The sequence below is a fragment of the Talpa occidentalis genome, unplaced genomic scaffold (assembly GCF_014898055.3).
Source record: "Talpa occidentalis isolate TD23 unplaced genomic scaffold, MPIMG_talOcc4v2.1 talOcc4.14, whole genome shotgun sequence".
NCBI classification, from domain to species: Eukaryota; Metazoa; Chordata; class Mammalia; order Eulipotyphla; family Talpidae; genus Talpa; species Talpa occidentalis.
Genome location: NW_023601433.1, coordinates 14,760,488 through 14,785,352, shown reverse-complemented (window position 1 = coordinate 14,785,352; position 24,865 = coordinate 14,760,488). Strand labels below are relative to the sequence as shown.

The 24,865-nt window shown below is 33.9% G+C and overlaps 1 long non-coding RNA gene and 2 other non-coding genes across 3 annotated transcripts; all 3 read right to left on the bottom strand.

Annotated features, from left to right (window-relative positions):
- Positions 1 to 708: 708 nt before the first annotated feature.
- Positions 709 to 24,613, bottom strand: LOC119245193 (uncharacterized). The gene is made up of 5 exons (XR_005125195.2): positions 8,529 to 24,613; positions 7,906 to 8,027; positions 7,487 to 7,630; positions 2,496 to 2,567; positions 709 to 1,483 (listed from the first exon to the last, which is right to left on the bottom strand). It is a non-coding gene; the product is annotated as an uncharacterized LOC119245193 (long non-coding RNA).
- On the bottom strand, positions 21,327 to 21,393 carry LOC119245421 (small nucleolar RNA SNORD64). The gene has a single exon (XR_005125349.1). It is a non-coding gene; the product is annotated as a small nucleolar RNA SNORD64 (small nucleolar RNA).
- Positions 24,192 to 24,265, bottom strand: LOC119245423 (small nucleolar RNA SNORD107). Its single transcript, XR_005125351.1, has one exon. It is a non-coding gene; the product is annotated as a small nucleolar RNA SNORD107 (small nucleolar RNA).
- Positions 24,614 to 24,865: the final 252 nt, after the last annotated feature.

Below are 24,865 nucleotides of genomic sequence, written 5' to 3'. Positions count from 1 at the left end.
ACTTCCATGTATTCTGAAATTACCCATGAACTGTTAAAGATAAAAACCATCATTTTGGAATTTCAGTGAAATACCATTTGATAGCATATGAAAACATAGAAAAACGATGCTTACATGTCATGGAAAATAACCTGGGTGTACTCTACCCATTACTAAGAGTTGTGAAATGTCTGGAAATGAATAAGAAAACACTAGAAGTATCCCAAAGTAAATAGAGAAACATACCTTGCAATGTGATAGGAAGGCTCAATTTTAAAGATATCTATTCTCTCCTAATTAATCTATTAAACTTGGTGCAATTAAAGTTAAAACTGCATTTTTCCAACTTGCAAAATAATGTTAAGCCTCAATTGATAGGAAAAATAGGAGCATACACAGGTAATAGTCTGAAAAAGAGAAATGGATAAATCTCAATTCAACAGATATGATTAAAAATCATCAGGGCTTTTAAATTATCAATAAAAAATAGAAAATAAAATTCAACTAGTTATATGTGGGGATTTATAGGATTATGGTAGAACTTCAAATAAGTGGTAGTGACTTAAAGTGACTAATTTAAATATGTGGTTCTTTAAATCAGTTTTATGATTAATGGAAACAAATAATATGACAAGATAATAGATAAAAAGTAGAGAAAATAAAGATAAGTGTATGAAGGCAAACATGTTTAAAAAAAAACAACACGAAACTCAAAAAGCATACACCAGAATATGATTATATTTCAATATACAACTTCAGTACAACAAAAAAATAAAATACAGTAAAATAAGGGCAAAAAAACATGATATTCATTTGCAATACATGACAAATTATTAATATACTTAGCCATAAATGTACTTTTAGAAACAAATAAGAGACCAATATTCTAATCGAAATGAAAACACAGATGAAAATGAAATAACACTAAAGACTACTAAGTATGAAAAGTATATGAAGATGACTTAACAATAACAAAAAAGAAATTTCCTTGTAGGTCACATTGCCTAAGATTAAAAACACTGATATTTGTACAGTTTGAGAAAACATAAGGAAATATTTAGTTTTGACTAAAAATATAAAGATTGTATATTCATATTCCAAAATTTCCACTCAATTATAATTATTTCAAAACTTTAACATGAATCAATCTTAACTTCACCCTGTGCTAAGTGAAAATTGTAAATATATGCACTTATGGGAACACCGAAATGAATTCTTGCAGTTATACCATCCTGAGTCTCTGTGGAATGTCTCAGCCATTCAAGCTCCTGAGATTTTAGTCCACTGGCAACAGTGAAACAGTAAACGTGCCTGGTAACAATTCTCTCCAAAGACATCCATTAGGTAACATTAAAACATGAGTGTTCTCAAGTCCAGTTTTCTCATTTGCAGTGTCCACTGCAACATATGAAAGAGGAATCTCTATACATGATGAAGATCACCTTTTGGTTTTGGTGAATATGGTAACATTAACAATGACATCATATTTCTATTCAGTTATCACCTGAGGAGGCAGAACAGGGAAAAGTGAGGAAAGGTTAGAAGCAAACATTATGTGATCTTTGCAAGAGACTAAAAAAAATTATGTACAATGAAATACATCATCCATTCTATTATGAAAAAAATAACATGTGGAACAGAATTCCTTTGTAATCTTCTAACAATAAAAAAGTTAGATTTTGGTTTCTTTCTTATTGTTAAACAGACTTTTCTACATTTTCTGGGAAAATCTATGTCTCTTTACAATTATGTAGCTGGATTCATCTCATTAATATAAATAATTACTTTATGCAATCTACATGAATTTCTGTACAAGAAACAGGCAACAATGCCTAACTGTTGTACTGAAAATAACAAATAGAACTAACTTGATGAAATAAATACTAACTGTACATTGTTAGGGGGAAAAGGATGTCCTAAAGCTAATTTCATACAGGCTTTGTGGACTCCACCCCCACCCCAGGCCAAAGCCAAAGACATACTTAAGGCTACAATGGAACTTGGAAAAGACTTCACTTCTGTGGCTCCCCCAGCCACAATTGTTTGTGGGATTTTGTTTGGAGCCCAAAGGTGCTGCTGATTAAGCTAAATGTAGAGGCAGGCAGGTAGCCTCTCACCAGGACAAAAGTCTTAGTATGAGGATATCTGCTGAAAATAGCAGGCAGACATTATGGCCAGATTAGCATAACCAGCTAGACCACCTTGACAGTAAGTTAAGTGTAAAACAAGGACTAGAGATAGGATGTTTTGATCAGCAGCCACTCTCCCCTAGCTTGTGCCAGACTGCTATGCATCCCCAATCCACATCCCCACCATGCATATTCTTTCACAAATTCCTCCACAGACTTTCCCACCTTCCCTTAATCTGAGCCCCAAATAAATGTGAGTCTTGCTGGGGGAAAGGAGCTTTATCTCCAGAGATGTGGCACCTCTGCCTCTCTCTCTTCACACACTACTTGGACTTTGAGTTATTTTTCCTCTGTCCTGCACTACTCTATGAGGTTACAACTTCTTACCTATGATTCCAGCTGGCCATCAAAGTTGCTCAAGTAGATATTTCACAGGAAGTCTTCTACTTAAGATTTATTCTAAATGGGGAAAAAAATCTAATTAAAACCTTTACTTCATTGTTTGTTTAACATTTAGCAATAAAACTCTGAGAATGAATGCTAAAGGATTTTGTGAATGCTGTACCTAGGCAGTACATAGAATGAAGAAATATTTCAAAGGGACAAAGCAGGAAAACAAGTGAAAAAAATGAGAATCACACAATTCCTGATGCAGTGGAAGATAGGATTCACTGGATGCTATAACATTATTGCTTTCATTAAAAAATGCTCCCTCCCTGGGTACCCACGGCCAGGGCAGACTGTGTGCACAGGGTGTGCATCCCCACATTGCCATTTTAGAACAGGGATCTTTCTTCAATAAAGACTGCTTGAAACTGGCAGAAGGCTCCCCGCGGAGCCAGAGGTGAGCTGGGAAGATCACCCATGCCAGACCACTTCTGGCCAGCAGTCCATGCCCAAAGGGGGAGCGGGCACCCAAGGCCAGGACAGACTGGACTGGACGCGCAGGGGAGTGCGTCTCCACATCGCCATCTTAGAACAGGGACCTATCTTCAATAAAGACTACTTGAAACTGGCAGAAGGCTCCCTGCGGAGCCAGAGGAGAAAGGTTCCCTGCAGTCAGAGGTGAGCTGAAGGACCCCACAAGCCTGGTCCTGCCAAGCAAGAAGTTGGAGCCTAGAGGGGGATCCAGTTCTTTTAGAACCCAAAGTGCAGTCCAGCTGCCCTACCTCTAGGGAAGTTTGTGGGACTTCAAGACACACCTTTGTAATTAAACACAGAAGGAGGAAATATTCTCCAACAGCCACCATTAACATACTCAAAGTACCACCAGCTCACTAGACTTGTGGTATAACAGTATTTGACTCGTTTGGACCACCAGTTTCCAAAACCCCACAAAGAGCACACCAAAAAGATACCGGTCAGTACCAGCCGCACAGTGTCCCAACGCATATGGCAAATTAGAAGACAGGCAGTAAGGAGAAGGAAAACTACATGCAACCTAGCAACAGCTCAGGAGAAAGACTCACCACAAAAAGAAAACCACCCACCAGATAGCAACGACAGAGACTTGGAAGAACTTCTGAGCCTTCCAGAAAGAGAATTTAAAATTGCTGTGACTAAAAAACTGACAGAAGTCATAAAGATAAACAATAAGGGAAAAATAATCAATGATCAGAGAATGAAATTGAGTGCCTAAAGAGGGAAGTAAAAGAAATGCAGGAGATCAAAGAATTAATGGAGGCACAAAAGAACTCTGGGAAAAGCAATGAAAGCAGAATAGATAAAATGGAAGAATGAATAAGTACTCTTGAAGATACAGAAATAAAAAGAACCAAAACAGAAAAGAAAAGAGAAGTACGAAGGAAAAAGACCAAAGAAAGACTTCAGGAACTATCTGACTTCATGAGGAAAGGAAATATAAGAGTTATAGGAATCCCAGAAGGAGAGAAGAGAGATGTAGGAACAGAGAAAATATTCAAGGAAATAATTGAAGAGAACTTCCAAAACACGAAGGAGCTGAAAATAGACATATAATAAGAAAGAAGGGCCTCCCCGATGGCGCAGCGGTTGAGCGCTGGGTTGCGAAGCTGCCCGCAGCCTCTGCGGCACCCGTTCGATCCCCGGCTGCTCCCCGGCCACCGGCGGAGGATCCCACATGGCGTGCAGACCTCCACTGCCGCCCGCTGCTCCCCTCAGCAGTGTACTTCAGTCCTTCTGCCTGCTCTGCTCCCCACTCTGGCTCTGGTGAATTCTCTCACCCTCCCGCGCTTCTGACTGTAGCCAGTGCATGTATAAACAAAACAAACAAATAAAATAAATAAATAAAACATGCCTCTAAAAAAAAAAAAAAAAAAGAAGAACATCAAATTTCCATGACGAAAGAAAAATACAGCAAGACACATAATAGTAAAGCGCCCAAGAATCCGAGACAAGGAAAAAATAATGACGCTGACAAGAGGGAAGAAACAGATAACATTCAAAGGAAAACCAATCAGACTGACATCAGACTTCTCCAAAGAAACACTATTATGGGCAAGGAGAGAGTGGAGGGACACAGTCAACAGACTCCAAGACAACAAATGCCAACCAAGAATACTCTATCCCCCAAAGCTTTCCTTCCTCTATGAAGAAAGAATAAGGACCTTCCCAGACAAACAGAAACTCTGGAATTTCATGATGACTAAACCCCCACTCCAAAAAATACTACAAGGAGTCCTAAAGCCAGAACCAACAGAGGGATGAATAACAACGAAAGAAGGCCAAAAAAAAGTTATTAAAAGAATAAATAAAACCAGAGGAAAGACAAACACAATGGCAAACACAGATACTAACTAACATATCAATATTAACTCTAAATGTAAATGGACTAAAAAGACACAAGAGTTGCAGGCTGGATTAAGAAACAAAACCCAACCTTTTGCTGTCTCCAGGAAACACATTTAACCACGAAAGATAAAAATAGACTCAAAGTTAAAGGATGGAAAAAAATCCTACAAGCAAATGGACCAAAAAAGAAAGCAGGAACAGCTTACTTATATCAGATAAAACAGACTTCAAACTCAAAAAGGTAAAAAGAGACCCCATAGGTCACTACATTATGATCAAGGGGACAATAATTCAAGAAGAAATAACACTCATTAACATATATTCACCAAATGAAGGAGCACCAAAATATATCAGACAACTATGATCATCTTTGAAAACAGACAGAGAAAACACATATGTAGTAGGTGACTTCAACACATCACTATCAACAATGGATAGATTAATGAGACAAAAAATAAGTAAAGACACTAAAGCTCTAAATAAGGATCTAGAGCACTTGGGCTTAACAGACATCTACAGAACACTAAACCCAAAAAAATCTGAGTATACATTTTTCTCAAGCACACATGGATCATTCTCCAGGATCGATCACATACTGGGACACAAGACAAACATCAACAGATACACCAAGATCGAAATCATACCCCATCTTCTCTGACCATGAAGGCATCAAACTAGAAATAAACCATAAAAAGAAGGCAAGGAACTCTCCTACCTCATGGAGATTGAAACCCATACTACTGGAAGACCACTGGACTAATGAGATCAAAGAAGGAATTAAAAAATTCTTTGAGTTGAATGACAAGGAGGACACCAATTTTCTAAATGTACGGGATGCAGCAAAAGCAGTAATAAGAGGAAAATATATAGCAATAAAGGCTCATATCAAGAAACACACTATGGGGGCGGGGGGGAGAAAGGAAGGACTAGAGTCAAAATAAGTGGGGGGTGCAACTGTATGGGGGATATAACCAAAATGAAAATGCATACATTGTACAAAGATGAAAAAAGATGCAAGAATTATATAAAATAAAATATTTAAATAAAAAAACAACCAAAAAAAAGAAAGAACTCAAAGAAACAACCTAATCTCAAAGCTCAAAGAACTAGAAAAAGAACAACAAAAAACCCCTAAAACCAGTAGAAGAAATAATAAAAACCAAAGCAGAAATAAATGAAATTGAAACTAAAAAAACAATCCAAAAGATCAATGAAACCAAAAGCTGGTTCTTCGAAAAAATAAAATAGAGAAACCCATAGCCAGGCTCACAAAGGAAAAACAGGAGAAAGCACAAATAAACAGGATCACAAATGAAAGAGAAGAAATCACAACGGACACAGCAGAAATAAAAAGAATAATCAGAGACTACTATGAACAGTTATACGGAAAGAAGTTCAACAGTTTAGAAGAGATGGACTAATTCTTCCAACTCTACAATCACCCAAAGCTAGATAGAGAAGAAATAGAACACCTAAACAGACCAATTACATGCAGCAAAAATGAAATGGTAATCAAAAACCTCTCCAAAAACAAAAGCCCAGGACCTGATGGATTTATAAATAAATTCTACCAAACATTCAGAGACGAATTAGTGCCTATCCTTCACAAACTCTTCTAAAAAATTGAGAAGGAAGGGATAATACCAAATACATTCTATGAAGCCAACATTACACTAATACCAAAACCGAACAAGGACAACACAAAAAAAGAAAACTACAGGCCAATCTCCCCAATGAGCACTGATGCAAAAATCTTCAATAAAATTTAAGCTATCAGAATCCAATAATGTATCCATATGAAGTTCATATGGAATCACCAAAAACCCCGAATAGCCAAAGCTCTCCTGAAAAAAAAAGAAGGGAATGGAGGCATCACACTCCCAGACTTCAAACTATACTACAAAGCCATAGTCATCAAAACTGCATGGTATTGGAACAAGAACAGACACACAGACCAATGGAATCAAATAAAAAAATCCAGAAATAAACCCACAGATTTATGGTCAACTAATCTTTGACAAAGGAGCAAAGAATATGCATTGGAGCAAAGAAAGTTTGTTCAATAAATGGTGCTGGGAAAACTGGGTCGCTACATGCAAAAGAATGAAGCTTAACCACTATCTCACATCATGCACAAAAACCAACTCAAAATGGATTAAAGAACTAGACATAAGACCTGAAACCATAAAATACTTAAGAAAATATATGGGAAACACTACATGATATGCACCTCAAAGATTCTTTACAGACACATCACCCAAAGCAGTAACAGTGAAGGCAAAGCTGCTCCCCTCAGCAGTGTACTTCAATCAATCTACCTGTTTTGTTCCCAACTTTGTCTCTGGCAAATCCTCTCATCCCCCCAACACCTCTTGCTTGTAACCCAGTATTTGTATGCATAAATAAATAAATCTTTTTTTAAAAAAGAAAAACAACCATGTTTTTTATGCCAATATGAGTTAAAACAACTTGCTACATAGTAATTAGCAATTTGAATAGTTTCTATTGACTAGTTGCCAGCAAAATTTCACTAATTTTACTTAAGAAAAGCAGGCCTGTCTAGCCAAAGTGCCCCTCCATGAATATTACAAGCATTAAAACATCCTTACAATCTTATCACTAAAGGGTTATTCCTGGGAGCAGAGATAAGAGTGAAGAGCTCTTAAATAAGAAATACAGCAACAGGTCTGGTGTACCATTCTTGGGATTAAAAACAAGATGATAAAAGTATCTTTTCTTGTAACTGTAATGCCCTGTCAGAAAAAAAAGAAACATTTTAAGGTTAGGATATGTACCATTCTGATGAAAAAGCTGTAGTAGCAAGTTAAGTAGTAGCTCAGACTGACTTTGTTACCATTAACATTCAGTAACAATTCCTCATTAATTTCTATAACTGACTCAACTTTCGAAGAGTCAGCTATGGCTTCATTGACTGATTTTCACTATCAATACAGTTATACAAGTGTTTTCTTGGGCCAAGACAAAGCATCTTCCTACAACAGCACTTCTTATTCTGGAATCTTCTTACCTGTGTCGTGCAGTTTAGTTGCATGAATTAAAAGGAACAGAAATGCTCTGATGATGTTACTTGTCCTCAGTAGCTCACTAGCTGCCACCTCAAATTATATGCAAATTTTTTATCATGGTCACCTGATGAGTAAAAGATATAGCCAAAGTTACATACAAATAGGACAACAGATATAAACAAAGATATAAACAAGACATGACATTAGAATGGAAATGGTAAGGAATATTCATAGAAGATAATTACAAAACCCGTAAATATTACCGCAAAAGATATTAACTTTCTACTTTCTTAAAAAAAAACTTTTCTAAGCACCATTAGCACAATTGTAGAGAATATAAATTTCATTCTAATTTTGAAAATCTTAAAACACCAAAGACCTATAAAAATCCACTGACTGAATCAGTCACTATACAAGTAGAAAATCCATTCTCTTATTACTCACATAAATTAAAGCAATTTTCAACCAATGCTAAGAGACTCTCCAACAATTTGTTTGACCTAGTCAATAAACTCAAACATAGTAATGCCTTAGGAAAATTCACCCTCTTTATAGACTGTTTCAATGACTACATTCATTACTCATCTATTGCCAATCCAAATATAAATGCTTATTTAGCACCTACCTCAAAATCCCATTCTTGTCCCTTCTTCTTTCCTTGGGTAATCCAATACTTTTTTTCACTTGTAAAACTTTGCTGCGCTAGTCTCTAAATCACATATTCTTCATGGTCACTCAAAACTCATTCACAATGGCAACTTGGAATACAAAGTTTGATATACAAGCCCAATGCTTTCAAGATGTTGACAGGCAAAAATGAAGACAGGAACAAATTGGTGTACTCATTAAAATTCCCTTGATTAAAAGTGTTCATTTTTGACATAACATTAAATTTTTGATTGCAGAAAGCAGAAGCACTTCCCAAATCCTATCCCTGTATACAATACTGTCATCATTTTATCATGTTCTTCCAGGCAATTTTCTATTCAATAATTTGAAAACTCATTTTAAATTGTCAAGTAGCAATGTACAAATATATAGACAATGCTTTAGTATTTATCTCAGATGTACAAAATATCTAAAAAAAACATTCAAATAATAACTCATTTTTACTTTATTATAATAAGTGTTTTTCCTGGTCCCTTATTTAGGTTTTCTAAATTCCTGCTATGAGTGAGACCATCCGGTATTTTTCTTTTTCTTTCTGGCTTATTTCGCTGAGCATCCCCTTCCAGCTCAGCAACTATAAACCAGAGACACACTACAGGGAGGGTAAAGGAGGAAGAGGAAGTAGCATCAAAACAAGAGGGGGGACTATACCAAGATGAAAACGAATACATTGTGCAAAAAATAAAAAAAAAAAGTATAAAATAATTAAAAAATAGGAAGGTAGAAAAAAATAATTACTCATCATAATTACTGGTGAGTAAACATTAACTCAATAATCTTATCAAAGACAATCCCCTTTTCCAGGAATAATGATTAAGATTTCAGAAAGTAGTGGCATACACACATGCCCCTGCAACTAAACAATTAGCTGACATTTGTTCAAAAATGACATAATTTTCAAAAAAATCAACGTCAAGTACCCACCCTATGTCAAGTTACTTTTTTTGGTATTTGATATATTTATGACAAACTCATTGGTATGATTATAAGCTATAATTATTATAACATTTTATTGATAGGAATTTGATACATTCAAATTATGTGTCATGCTCAAATTTTAACATACTTGCTGTTTTGTAAATTTAAGTGCTGGAACAGATAAAAATCCAGCAGTAAGCTACATAATTTTGGAAGTTTTATACACTCAATTGATTGTCATTGCCCAAATGTTCAAAAAGATGATCAGAAATTTAATCAATACTGAGTAAAACTTTGTAAGAAATTCTTCATTATTTACACATTTGTTTCAAATTTTCAAATTTGTTTCAAATTTTACCATTTAACACACAAAAAGTAACTGTTTTCTGGAAAATCTGATAAAGTTCTCAGAAAATGATAATTAAATTTTATCTTTATATACATCTTGTATCGATGTCATATTATATATGAAAATAGAAGATATGGACCTCTTTGATCAGTTATACAAAAATTAACATTTTATACATGAGATGGGCCTCTTGAAATGTTTTTAATGTTATAAGTAAATTATTTCTATAATCTTCAAATAAAAATAAAATTTAAAGCAATAAGCTAATAAATGAGGAAAAAGTAAAACACTTGAAGATGAGTGACAGTTGATCTATCCTGCTAAAACTAATTTCACATATTTAACACACATGTATATGCCTATAAATATTTAAATTTGCAGAGTATACTTATATAGCATAGCAAAATATGAATACTTTAGCAATGCCATTATCTGCTAAGTGAATGCATCTGATTAAAATGGCCATTTCCTTCATGTCTTCCTCTTTTATAGACAAAACTATATCCCAAGACTATTTACATTTGTTATCAAATATACTGTAATCTTAACTTAGACTCGAGAATCTAAAATCTGAAGACATGTAGGCAATAATTTCACTCTTTCCAAAACCCACTGAACAAACATGAAAATGTTACATAGCCCAAAGAGGTTGATTATTAATTACCTATTTGTTGTACTGCAAAAACATTTCCAGAAGCCATTTTATGATATTTTACAATGAAATTATTTACACAAATGTATACTTGTGTGCTTGATTCATCTAGAAATGTCAGTTTTAAATGATTATCTGACATTTAGCAAATTGTCTTGAATACTGTCATGCATCTTGATACAAAATTATATAATTCAAGAGGGAGAATAAAATTTCTTATAAAACACATTTCCTATGATTAAAATACATAATGCCCCATTAGCAATACACTATAAAATTATGATTTTGGTTTTTTGAATGCATAATACTGCAAACACTAAACAAAGGTTAAAATCTAAAATCTGAATTTTAAATGAGAATGTAAAAGTGAAAATATCCTTTTCATTTTCTCCTTTCCCTAACAATTCAATAAACAAATATCAAAATATGTATAGCTCAAAAAATAATTCTCATCAATTTCACTGTAAAGAAATTGAAGGAAACAAGGAAAACATGATATTTTACAATGAATTATATACAAAATTATACTTTATGAGACTCCAATACATCTAGAAATTCTAGATGTTAAAATTAAAAATCTTGTATATACCTATTATTTACAAAATTGTCTTGAATATTGTCATGCAACCAAGGGAACATATACAAAATTGTATAGTTCCAAGAGGTAGTATAAAAGCCTTTTTTAACAAGTCACTTATATCATGAGTGCTAAAAACAAACAAAAAAAATCAAACGCAAAATAAACAAAAGGGGAGATATGAACAGGCAGGACACAGAGGATCAGAATGCTGTGTACTGATGCTATTCAAAGGATACCTGTCATTCTACATCTGTGCAAGTCCTAAGTGTACATCACCAAGAGTTGACAGTAACATAATGTGTGGACTTTGGATGATTATGAGAGTTCAGTGATTGTAGTTAATTAATTTTTAACAAATTGTACAACTCTGCTGGGGGATGTTGATAGTGGAGATGGGGAGCTATGAATGGAAGGGGAGAGTGAGGGTATATGGAAATGTCACTTCATGCTCAATTTTTACTTAACTCAAAACTGTTCTAAAAAATTAACTTTTTATAAAAAAATAGTAACATTAAATAAATATTTCAGGAAATTTGGTACATCCAGAAACACCAAATCAATTTACATGCTGTGTTTTTAATTATTGATTCACACTTGATGCCATGGTGAAGTTCTACATGAAAATGAGGTAGATGCATCATTTTGTCAATTTCTCCTCTTAACCAAGTATGATAAATCCTGCAAAAGCTCCAACTGCCTGTTCATTAAGAACTAACATGCTAATTATAAATGTACTAACAAACAGTACTAAGAAATCTACAAGGAGATATTTACAAAATTATACTTTGTGAGACTCTCAATACATCTAGGTATACTAGATGTTTTAAAACAAAATATTTCAACTACCCATTATTTACAAAGTTGCATTGGTTACTCTGCTAAGTAACAAATGAAAATAGAAACAATTTAGGAGATTCTATAAAATATACTATGAATCATGAATCTCAGATCATCTGGAAAAATAAAATATACCTACATGTTCGTTATATAGGTTGAGGTATTTTCATATAATATAGAGTCAAACAATGTTATGACTACAATCTAAATTTTCTTCTAAATAAAAATGAGGTAAAAATACTAAATGACTCTAGGTCCTCCTTAACATAACAACATGTATACAAAAATTATAGTTGAAAAAGGATTTGACTCAATTTGAGTAATTTGTCTTTAATAATTCTAGCAATCCAATGAAGACTACACAAAACTAAAATGGAAATATCAAATATTAAAAAACTACCACTACCTTCTCTTTCCATTTATAAACAATTTTATATCTTTACACAATAAAAAATATAATAAAGCAACTATTATAAACACAACTGTTTAACAATAAACCCTAATGAGCCCACCCATGTTTTCTAAGATAAGCTGCAGAAGTTAAACAATTTTAACTTATAGTCTGGAAATGGCATGATTACAATGCTTATATGCCCACATCTCTATAAACCAGGAAGAACAGATATAAAGCAAAAGTATATTATAGATGAGGTCAGAAATCCTAGTCCGTATTCCTCACAACAACAAACCACTGTACACACAAATAAAAGCTAATTATTATATTGGAAAAAAAAACTTTCTAATATTTAAAAGTATAATAAGGATGTCTTTACATAAAAAATTAAGTGTTTAAAACTAGCTGTATACACAGCAGTGTAGAAATCACACTCAACAATATATAGGCTTGGTGACCATTTCATTTCTACAAGCAAAAAAAAATATGCTATAATTTTAAGTAAAACATGTTCAAAAGTGAGATATTTCTTCACATCTAAAGTTACATGATATAAAAATCTATGATCACATGTACAGAACTATCAAATAATTCCCTCAAATATATCAAGCAAGAACATATAGGAGTGAAACAGTTCTATTGGTAATAGAAATTTTTCACCACAGCTCAACATTACAATATTTATTGTATGCATGTGTATACACATGTATGTGGAGAGGACATCTATACACATTTAAGAAGTTCAAATGCTACACAAGAAGCATATGTATTATATCTATAATTATTACTTACTACTCTATTCCAACATTCTACAACTGGATGGAATTAAGAATTAAATTATACACATACAATAAGAAATGGCAGTGATTTCTGTAACAAATATCTAATTAAAAACTAAAGAATATAAAAATAAAAAAACAGACAATGAAGGCTAACTGATCTCTGTGTCTGTGATTTAACAGTGATTCTACCAGTAACATTTCAATGAAAATATTCTGTAATAATGACAAAATTACATATCCTCTCCAAAAATATTTTATGAAGTGACATTATCTTCTACATAAGAAACAAACAAATGCCATCAACCAAAAACTTTCCAAACAAACAATTTGCCCAAATAGTGTTTTTACCTTTATCTGTTGGGTATTAAAATTGTGTCTATCAGCAAATCTTATGCATATGTTAAAAAATAAAAATATTTATCTACCATGTATGTAGCCCTCTCAGAATATGGTCGACCAACATAATAAAATTCATAAACTTTATGTCATGATCCCTACAACAAAATACACGGATGATTGACAAAAAGCTTTCTGTGAGTTTCCAAAAAAATTGCTTTAAACACACTACTACAACTGTGCATATATGTACGTGTAAGTGTGTTTATATACAAGCACATGTCAGCAATTCCCAATAAATCAGGGAATAAAAGTTTAAAGCAAAAATTATTTCATATTACATATTGTAATTATTTTATATACAATCATATAACAAAACACCCTTCAGCTGCCAAATTATTTACACAGAGATAGTCTGACATTAGTGGAAAGTAGCTATTCTACATAGAATATATTTACAAAACATGCAGAAATACCTGTTCCTTGTTTCTTAAAAAATAGTTAACTATTAATTATTTGTACAAAAATACCAAAACATTCCTTTGGTCAGCCCAAGATTTTATGAACTTGCTAACGTGCCACATAAAAACTTAGAAGCTACCTATGAAACTAAAAATAAGAATAATTCAAAACAATAATTCACTATCATTAAAATTTAAATTGTTTTGGCAAATGAAAACTTAACTATCTTATGCTATTTTATCACATGCATATTATACAAAGAATTCTTTTTGTATCCAAATATAGCTGAAAACCATAAAAAGGGGCTGACCAATAGTTAAAGATATTTCTATCATGATGAAATTTGTCATAAAATAGTAACAGTAGATTAATATTAAACATTGAAGGTAGATATTACACATTAGGAATATGACATACAAATCAAGTATAATGATGCATTTTTTACCAAAAATGGTTCTAGCCTTATAAATTGATAATTACTCACAATGTCAATACATGTAGAATATTTGATGTTAAACCAATAAAATTAACATTATAATGTTTATAACAAAATGTTAAATATCTATCAGAAATGCATTATGTCCAAAGGCAACTTAACATTTCTACTGGAGAAAGATGGATTAAAAAATTCTTTGTTAGAATATTAACAGATTCCCATCATCTGGCCCTTTAAGAACTATCTGTGCACATACACTATATATCCACAGAGGCCTCCAAAATTCCTTAGTGTCTTGTCTCCTAATTCAGCTCTTTACAAAGTGATCTAGAAACACCTCTCAGCAATCAACAAATCATAATAATTGAATGGCCATATGTATCAGTCATCTATGTACTTCAGAAAAACATAACACACAGCACTTTTTCTACTCTATACACAGCAATATATGTTTTCTCAATCCTGAACATGCATGTGTTCATAGAGGCTCGCCTCCTGTGCAAATATTCCATTCCTGTAGAAAAATCTCGTATCACAAGAATTTTCACAGAGATCATTAGGGAATGTCATCTACATCAACAACAGCCTTACTGAAATTTCTTACATGCCTACTGCTAACAAAATAATTTCCCTCCTCCCAATAAAACCCCATAGCAATAAAATGATTTTTAACATCAGTTTTGTTAACAATTCTATTTCTTTCATTGTATTGAAAATATGTCATCAATTTAACCAAAGTCTTTGTTGGCAATCACAATTCATTAAATGTCACAAAGCCACTATATTTTTGATAATTTCATACACAATATTACCAAGGTTCACAAAACTGATGACTTACTTTTTCTCTAAATAAAGTATTAATAACTTATTTTCTGTTACCCCTAAGCAGTAAAATCATGAATATAGAATTGCGTAGTTTTACAGAGTGATCTCAAAATTCTTTCTGAAATATTTTTCAGAAGACAGCCCCAAACATGTTTTTAGAAACTTTCTTAGGAAATTAGCTATGTCTTATCACAGTAACAATTTCATAAAGCAATTTTAAAAGCAGATATTTTTATAAATGTATACCTCTGTGCTAGACTATTAGATTACTGAACTAGATACTGAACTAGAATATTTAAAAATTTATGTTTAATAGCAATTCTTTTCATCTTTTAATATCCAATGAATAGTTCATACCTATTCAGTCACTAAAGATTTCACTTTCATTTCCTTATTACCCAGACTCAACTTTCCTAATTAAACATTCTTATGCTATTTATGTCCAATAAAGTAGTTAGTAGGATAATATGCTGAGCCATTCAAAAGTGCCAGGAGGGAAAAAAAATGATATGTTTTGTTTTTTGTGTGTACAGATGTCACATATGCAGGTATTTTTCTGGCAAACCTTTAGAAGACAAATTGATGTTCCACAGCAATAAAAAATTCTTTGTTTTTCTGTTTGCAAATCCCAGAATTGCTAGTAACAAGCAAATACTTAAAAAGCAAGATTAAGTTTTCAAACTGATATTTTGTTTGCTGATTTTCTGATTGTGAAGCTTCTATCTGGAATCAAGAAGTATTGCCTTTCCCTTTCTATCCAAATACAGCTTCAGAGTTGGCTTCAGTCTACTTGAGATTGTTCAGAGAAGCACAATTCTGCAAGTTTTATCCATGTAATAATTCAGTAGATAGAATCCTTCACACATTTTTGGTTGAAATCTTCAATGTTCTTACAGTGTTTGGCAAGGCAAACTAAGTAGAAAATCTTAGGACTACAGTAAGGTGGGGGCCAAAGATCTCCTAAGTCTACCTGAAGTCCACAGCAGTCCAGAAGACAAAGTTCTTAGGATACTCCAGAAGAATTTTGAAACAATGTTACTGATGCAGTTGTAGTCACTCATGCTGTACTCTCCTACTATGTTAATGGCAAAAAGGTTTGAAAATGTGTTCTACATAATCCCAGGCTGGAATCATTCATTACTGCTATACACATTTCTAGAGATTTTTATGGACTTGAGGATAAAGATGAAGGTATGTCATAAAATATATGAATCTGTATGTTCAGTGACTAAAAGTAGAAAATTCCAAGTTTTGGTAGTGGTGAAAGAAGCTCTAAATATTTTATGTTTATATATTTGACATATATTCTGATTGTTGGTTATTTGTAAAATTCCTGTAACATATCACCTGAAGATTTATTTAGAAGTGTGGCGGCATTCTTCATGTTCTTTCCCAGAAACTGCTTTGGCAGACAGATGAATTAATGTTAAAATTCAGGGGTTTGATTAGAAACTTGTAAATATAATTAAAAGACAGCAGAACTTGCATCTAGAAAGTTATCCCAACTACAGTCACATACACTAGTTTCAACAGTGTCTACCTAAGTAACAAATTTCCTATGTTGAATGAAATCCGTGTCCATCTGTCTTAGGTTCCATTAATGTCCATGAATAAACAGCCCTTTCTTACTTGGGATCATAGTTTTAAAACTCTGTAAAATTCATAGTTGAACATATCAAACAATGATTTTTAAGGGATTCTTATGAGTGATTTTGAGACATTTCAAATCCACAATCACATCTTCTTCTTTGAATTACCTTCAAGTTTTTGTCATTTTAAAATCATTTCAAATTCCTCTGTTTTAGTGAGTTGCACAATTTTTTATGTATATTACAAAGACTGTAATAATAACCAGTACATTTCACCATTCAAAATAATACAAATGATGAGTTTTCACATATTTTTATGCAATCAAAATAGTCATTCATTACCAACAAATAAAACTGTCATATGCTCATCAACAACAAAACCCCCCTTGATTTCTATTAGATTTACAAAAGGGACAAATTCAAATGAACATATACTTAAAAAAAATCATGGATGTTTCTCTCCAGCCAGCTAGCCTGAAGCAGGTGAAGTCAACTGAAAAATAGGCAAAAAAGGAATGTTATCTTCTGTATCCACAAAACCCAAATAAAAGCTTGGCAAGCTCATTTAAGTATTGTTCTAATTGCTGGAGCATTACTCAGTATGGCACCACACAACGTCCTTATTTCGTGACTCAAACTCCTACAAAGAATGGGAAATTTAGGTTTACACTAGAAGGCAAATTTTGCCTCTACAAAAGGCAAAATTACACCAATAAAGTTATTGAACTCTCAAAATTATTTATGTAAATGAATGAAAAGAATCAAGGAAACATAACTAAAAATAAGTAAAAACCAGTAGTACCGATACCAAAAGGCAATTATCTATCAAACACCTACTAGATGCTGACTATCATTCTAGGCCTTGTGATAGTGGGATAGTGAGTAGGGAGTTATTTCTTTTGTTATTTTGACATCACTTATGGCCTTAATCCACTTAGGAAAACATCCAATCTATCTAAAATACAAAACCACTGCTTTGTACCAAGCTCACTGGAGAGGGTTACCCATCATGCAAAAGATAATTAGGAAAAAACTGTTCCACATTATCTGACACCCAATAAATATAACAAAACCAGAATCACAGCAATATCTTACTCTCAGAAAACCCACAAAGTTACATTTTTTTTTTTAAATCCTGTGATTTCTTCTTGTATTCAGTTTAAGTCACAGAAAGAAATCTTGCTTCAAATGTCTTGGTTCCTTCTTCAGTGGTTGATAGCACAGCAATAGACTGTGCAGCACTTCCAAACTTGGAGGAATGCCAAATAAAAAAGCTAATCTTCAAAGCTTCTATGTAACATTTGAGAATCCCTTAATAATATCTGTACAGAGAAACATCATTAGAAAACAATACTAGATTGCAATAACTAAATACACCCAACACAGAACTTTGTGCCAAATTATAATACATATGTGGAAATTTCCTCAGAAAACAGTATTTCTCGAACTCAAAACCAAGAAAGCCACTAGTATATACATTTTATGGACCACTGAAAAAAAGTATCGAGAAGTGGATACAAAACATACCAAATGCAAAGTAACAAAGGTTACACATATGCTAGTCACATCAGCAAACCCCTTCCAAAGGTTTAATTATTAAGCAGAAATGATCACATCTAGAAAGTCATGTTATTCAGTAAAGCACACCTTAAAAAGCTTTTCAAAAAACTACTGTTTTCTGGAAATTTCTTTACTGGTCATTTTTATCCAATGTAAACTTAGTGAAAACTTGTACAGTTGATTCCTAACTAGGAAAATTAGTAAAAGCAAACCTGTTTATTCAAATGATATACATAATTTAAATATATACTGGAAGCTTATTCTTATAAAATATTTGCACTCATATTCTCAGAGAAATTATAGGAATGTCTGTTTTCCCATGTACTTGATTCCAATGACCAAAACCAGTCATTCCGACTTTTGTAATAATCTTCAAAGGATAAAAAAAAGGTATTTTGATTATACAAGTTGATGAATTTTCTTTCAAAATTCAATGTTCATTTCATATTTATAAACATATAACATATTTCATTATCCATACTCACATAAGTACTTTTATTCCAAATAAAATCCAGTTTTTTCCTGTACACACCTGAGTCAGAAACTTAGCATGGGACCTCCAGGTGTTTTTCATGTGTATTAAATGAGAATATTTTATTTCATATAAACTGCCTAGAAATGTAATACTTCATCTGTTCTAGTATCTGTAGTAGAGAGACAACTGATGATGGCCTCCTGGTGGCGCAAGGGATTAAGCAGTGCACTATGAAGCAATCCGCAGCCTCTGCTGCACAAATTTGATCCAGGCCGGCCAGGGAGCAACCCACATGGCACAGCAGACCTCTCCTGCCTCAGCTGCTACTCCCCTCAACAGTTGTACTTCGGTCAATCTGCCTGTTCTGTTCCCTGCTCTGTCTCTGATGAATCCTCTTACCCCTGCATCTGTGGCCTGTACCCCAACTCTTGTATGCATAAATAAATAAATCTTAAAAAAAGACAACTGATGATCACATTTTGCAAATTACAACAATCTCAACAGAAGACACAGTAATACCTATAATAGTCATTTCAAGAGATCGTACAGAGGCTTACATGGCAAAGCAGGTTGAGGCCCACACACTTAAAGATAGCACCAGTTTGTAGATGAATACTAATTCTGATGCCTATGCTACCTGTTGTGTCCTAATACTCAAACAGTGCAGTTTCCATATAGCCAACATTGCTCTCGTCACTTTAAATCTATCTTCTTCCTTCTTATCTTTCTCCATCCATCACCATGCTCACTGTCTATTATTGCTGCTTTGTTCCTTCCATTACTCTTCTCATTAAATTGCCCTTATAAATGATCTTGTCTGGACCACAGAAAAATGAAAGATGTTATCAAATGCAAGAAAACAATGCATCTAATCATTAAGACAGCCTTTGCCCCTCAAAAAATTCTAAACAAAAACTAATCCTCTTCCCCACATTGACATCTATAGGCAAATTTATTTAAATAAAGAAGTATCATCCAGGGATGGGGTTAAGATGTGGCTGAGCTGCCAAATATAACTGTATCTCTTTTCCTACTAACTACCCACTCTACATTGCACCAAACATCTAAACTTATTAAACAATCTTAAGTCAATACCATACCTCAAGAAGACCTGAACCTCATTCCTTCCCCTTGTCACGCAAGAGTATGAAATCTTTCTAGTAATTCAGTTGATAAAACAGGCAGCTCAGTAGGTTCTCAGTTCTTCCAATATATCCACACTGGCCAGGATTGGCAACACTGAAGACAACCTAGACAACTCTGAGAGGTTATAAATACACTATTTATATCGGAGCCTCCCTGGTGGTGCAAGGGGTTAAGACACAACCTATGAAGCTGTCAGCAGCCTCTGCAGCATGAGTTCGATCCCCCAGCCGGCCAGGGAGCTGCCCACATGGCACAGCAGATCTCTCCTGACTCACCTGCTGCTCTCCTCTGCAGTCAGTCTGCCTGTTCTGATCCCATTCCGTCCCCGGTGAATCCTCTAACCCCCTCACACCTCTGGCCTGTACCCCAGATCTTTTATGCATAAATAAATATTTTCAAAAAATAAATGCACTATGTATGGCCAAAAAAAAAAAAAGACTTGTAAGGGAAAGAGGGAAATAATTAAGAAAAAGGCTTACCAACCAACCATACAATTCTCTGAAACCCTGATAACTTTGTATTATAAACTGATCACCTGTCACAGTATTAATATCCTTATACCATATATGTGTACATATATATACATGCACATATAAATATACATACACACATCTCAGCAAATTAAGATGACTATTTGAAAATAAGAACTTGGTATAATTAACTATCCCTGATTGCGTTTTTATACAGGTTTTCAAAAAGCTATTTTTTCAGCACCTACTCACAGAATGCCAATCACAGATAGCAAAATATTCATTATTTATATTTGCAAGGATTAATTTTAAATAGTCATCTTAAATATTCAGTTGATAAAAATGCATGGTATTTAGCAAATCAATTTCTTTCTAGGGCTTAACATAGACAACTGCAAACTGACAATTTCATTGTCTTCAATCACAAAGACTTAAACTCTAAATTTCCATGTATTCTTTGTCAAGATGCACAGACAGTTAATTTATCAAGAATAGTCCCTCTGAATGTGACTTAAACATCCTGCCAAAAATTAAGTCAAAGCAATCAATATCTCACCAATAAATTCGCAATTTCATATCTGTGTGGTAATTGGAGCTTCCTCATAGAGGTTGGAACCAGGACCTGAGGAAACTTTTGGCATGAGTTTGGAACTGCATGATGCGAATAATGGAAAGGGAAGTAGTTATTTTCTCAAACTGATGTATCAGTTGAAATGCATTATGAAAAAGACGGGTGAGATGTACAAATGCTACAAAAACATAGACAGTACTATCCAAAATTAAATTCTAATGAATCTAGAACAAACTTCCCTGTATTTCACTGGAAAAACCAACAGTTCCATTCTCCCTAACATGCACAGTATTGATGGAAAAAAACCCTTTTGAAATTTAAACTTATGTTCAAAAAATGTATATGCCAGAACTTTGGATTGACGCTTCGGCTGGACTTCAGAGTACTCACATTGAGCTTCACATCATCATGCTCAGTAAACACAGCTCATCATAAATCCAGTCAAGGTCTTTCCCAACAAGAAGTAAACTATATAAAGAAAAGTATACCAGCAGGCAGTGCATCTTCATAAATGGAGGAAAATCACCTGGTCTGGGAGAATGAATGATCATCTTTAACAATGGATGATATATAGCAGCACTATCAACAACTGATATAAACTAAGGCAACAACAAAAAATCAAAGACAATAAAAGACCCTAACAATCTCCTAGAATTACATTGAGATCTTCCATGTCACTGAACTACATATAATGGCTTACATTAGATTTTAACAAATAGTCCAAAAAAAAAAAAAAACCTGAAAGTAAGACATTCAAATGTCACCACAAATACAAAAAATAACTTCATATTTTCCACAATAACTTATTATAAACCAATTAAAGACCAACATTATAGTTAAAACATCCACCAAATATTTCAGAGTTAAGTATAAAAAATGCCAAATAATGAGGATACTCAAAATTAAGGCAGATGAAATAGGTAAAGCAGAAAGTCCAACAACAGCTCTATCTGATACAATAAAGGTCATATAAGCCACGGTCTAACATTTCTGACACAAGGGACCAAATTGGAATGGTAATATAATCCAAATTTTACCATGGAAATAAAAGAGCATACTATTTTTCCAGTTATCTATCTCCTAACAGATGTGAAATTAATGATATGGGGAAATGTATTTTTTAAAATTATCTTTGACACCATAACAAATGATAAGATACAAGGAACTCTATAAATATGCTACACAAATTTTATGAGTAGGAACCCCAATGAATTGAGATGTACAAATAGCTATACCTCTATGTCACTGTATTATCCTTATCAGCTATACATTAAATGCAAAGTGACTCATAATAAAAAATTCAAATGAGGAACTCCCTGGTGGGAGTTAAGTAAGGGGTTAAGTATCAGAACTATGAAACTATCCACAGCCATTGCAACATGAGTTCTATCCACAACAGGGATCTAACCCACATGGCACAGCAGACTTCTTGTCTCCACAGTTGCTCCCATCAGCAGTGTAATTCAGTAGATCTGCCTGTTCTAATTCCCCACTGTCTCTGGTGAATCCTTTCACCAACCCCTCCTGCCTTACACCTCTGGCCTACACCCTAGTTCTTGCATGCATGAATAAAAATTAATCTTTAAAAAATTCAGTTGAAATATAACATTTTTTTGAATCTTGACTACCTTTCCTAGTTTTTAAGATTAATCTTGTCACTCAAATTAAATTAACCCAGTAAAGTCTCCTACAAATGGTTTCTGTTACACATTAGAACTTTCTAAATCATAGGCAAAGGAACATCATTTTAGCAAAGCAGATTCAGAACCTAATTGAGATGACATTCAATGTGTGAAAGTACAAGTAGAATTGCTTCTTCTAGCCTGTATCCCTGGCACAAGAGGGTGACAGATACCCCTGAGGATGACAGTGATTCCCCTTTCAATACAAGGTAGAAGTCATTTGAGGTTTCTTCATCTACTATTTGGGGGATCAACGAAGTATAGTATACTCAGCTCTTAGCTGCTCCCCTACACTAAACTGTCGGTTTATTCCTGGCAGAGCAAAGCTACTTAAACACCTGAAGAGCCATTTATCAACATACTCAACAATCATATCCTTAGAAGCATCTATCAAATGTTATTAGATCTTTATCACATCACAAAGCAAGGAAAGTGTTCTCACCTCTGTAAACTCAAACAGCATTTGTAGTTCCACATTTTTACCAAAAATAACCAAAACTTAATTGTACAAACACACTGTAAGAATTATGACAGGTTACTCTACAACATTAAGACAAGTCCTGAGCCTTCCTGGTGGCGCAAGGGGTTAAGCACCGTACTATGAAGCAATTTGCAGCCACTGAAGCATGAGTTCGATCCCGGAGCAACCCACACGGTGCAGCAGACCTCTCCTGTCTCGCCCACTGCTCCCCTCAGCAGTGTATTTCAGTCAGTCTGCCTGTTCTGTTCCCCATTCTATCTCTGGTAAATCCTCTCACACACACCCCCGCCCCTGCATCTCTGGCCTGTACCCCAGCTCTTGTATGCATAAATAAATAAATCTTCAAAAAAAAAAGACAAGTCCTGGTTAACATGAAATGATTAGGTAAAGTGGTACCTATGTAAGATGGGCTAACTAGAGTGTAGACTTACATATCACAGGGGTATAGAATATATCAAAATATTCCACAATAAACAATTTTAACTTTCTTATATTTAAAAATTGTATTATAAAATTTAAAACAATTATGAGTGTTGACACATGTATTTAATTAATATTTTTTAAACATCTATTGTATTGGCTCTATAATTGTGAGTCAACTTCATAGAAAAAAAATAAAAATAAATAAATGTCCCTCAAACATCAACAACATCCATGTGAAAGCACTTACCAGAGACACTATGTTTCATAAATATGTTTCCATAAATATTACTCACCCTCCTTCCTGTACATCACTTAGACACCTACAATTGACATTCAATGTTCATTCTAACAGGTGGTAGTTACTTGTTTGCACGTACTTTCTTCCATCTCATCAAGTACATTTGCCTTCTAGGATCCATGAATGAGCCTTCCCTTTTTTTGCTTTCAACAACACATAGATGTAGTATTGAAAAAAAAAAAAGAATTAGCTCAGAATATATATGAAAATAAAAAAGGTTGTTTGTAGACTGACAAAGTGTAGTACTACACCAGCCATTTCTATTTATCTGAAGATTTTACATGCCAAACCAACATATTCTATTGAGAATAATGTTCTATGAGAAATCTAAATCAAGTGAGGCACATTGACTAGATTTCAGAGTGTCATTTTAAGCTCAAAATTTAAAATCATTATATTCAAACAAGGTCCTATGTCATCATGAACCTAGCCAAGGCCTCTGCAATAAAAGTTATTATTTTTTTTTAAACAAGGTTATTTTACCTGGAGTGGTTTACATTTGTCCTAAACGCAGTTAACATGATTTCAGCCTCGGTGCACCACTACTGGATAGGATTCACAGTGACATGCCAGAAAAATCAGTGATCAATTCTCTTTCAGTCACCAACTAAGTGATCAAAAAGGCATTGTATAAGACTGAAAATGTAATAATATGAGAAACTCAAGATAACATGCTTTGCTTTTATGCTATAAAATCAACTAATGAGTAACTATAGGTCAGTCCTAAGGTAATTGAAATGCAAATATGAGAAAGAATGTAGCAATACTACCAAGTATATATTATATATTTAAAAATGTAATATAGGGCACTCCTGGTAGCCCAGAGGTTGCACCGCTGGAATATGAAGCTGCCTGCAGCCTCTGCAGCGCCGGTTTGATCCCCAGCCACCCAGCGAGGGTCCCACATGGCACGTAGACCTCTCCTGTCGCCCGCTGCTCCCCTCAGCAGTGTACCTCGACAGTCTGCCTGCTCTGCTCTCCCCTCTGGCTCTGGTGAATTCTCTCACCCTCCTGAGCTCCTGACTTT